A 416-nucleotide genomic window follows, 5' to 3' on the forward strand; every position below is an offset into this window, starting at 1 on the left:
GCACGCAGACCAGTTGCAGCCATGTAAGTCAAGTCGCGGACCGGGAAGGTGGGAGGGGCCGCTCCACCCACGCAGCCTTCCTCTACTGGTAAGAACCTTCCAGGAGGCAGAGCCCCGGTGCGTGCGCTCCCCGGTGGCCCCGAAAAGCTTGCCCTGGAGATAGCATTCGTCTCTTGAGAAACAAGCCCTGTTTTCGCTGCAACTAACGGAAGACCTGGGAGAGGACTCGAGGGGCGAGGCGGCAGAGGGGAGGCGCAGCGGGTCCAGGGTTCCCTCCGGCTGCAGTTCCAGCGGACACTGGGGACTTCTGAGCACGGCTGGGGACGCCGCGAGGTATTGGAGGCGGGGTCGGGAGGCTGCCCCTCTGATTGTACCCCCATCGCCGGGGGGCCTGCTGGGCCATGTGCAGCAGCTCG

The sequence above is a fragment of the Myotis brandtii genome, unplaced genomic scaffold (assembly GCF_000412655.1).
Source record: "Myotis brandtii unplaced genomic scaffold, ASM41265v1 scaffold915, whole genome shotgun sequence".
In the NCBI taxonomy this organism is placed as follows: domain Eukaryota; kingdom Metazoa; phylum Chordata; class Mammalia; order Chiroptera; family Vespertilionidae; genus Myotis; species Myotis brandtii.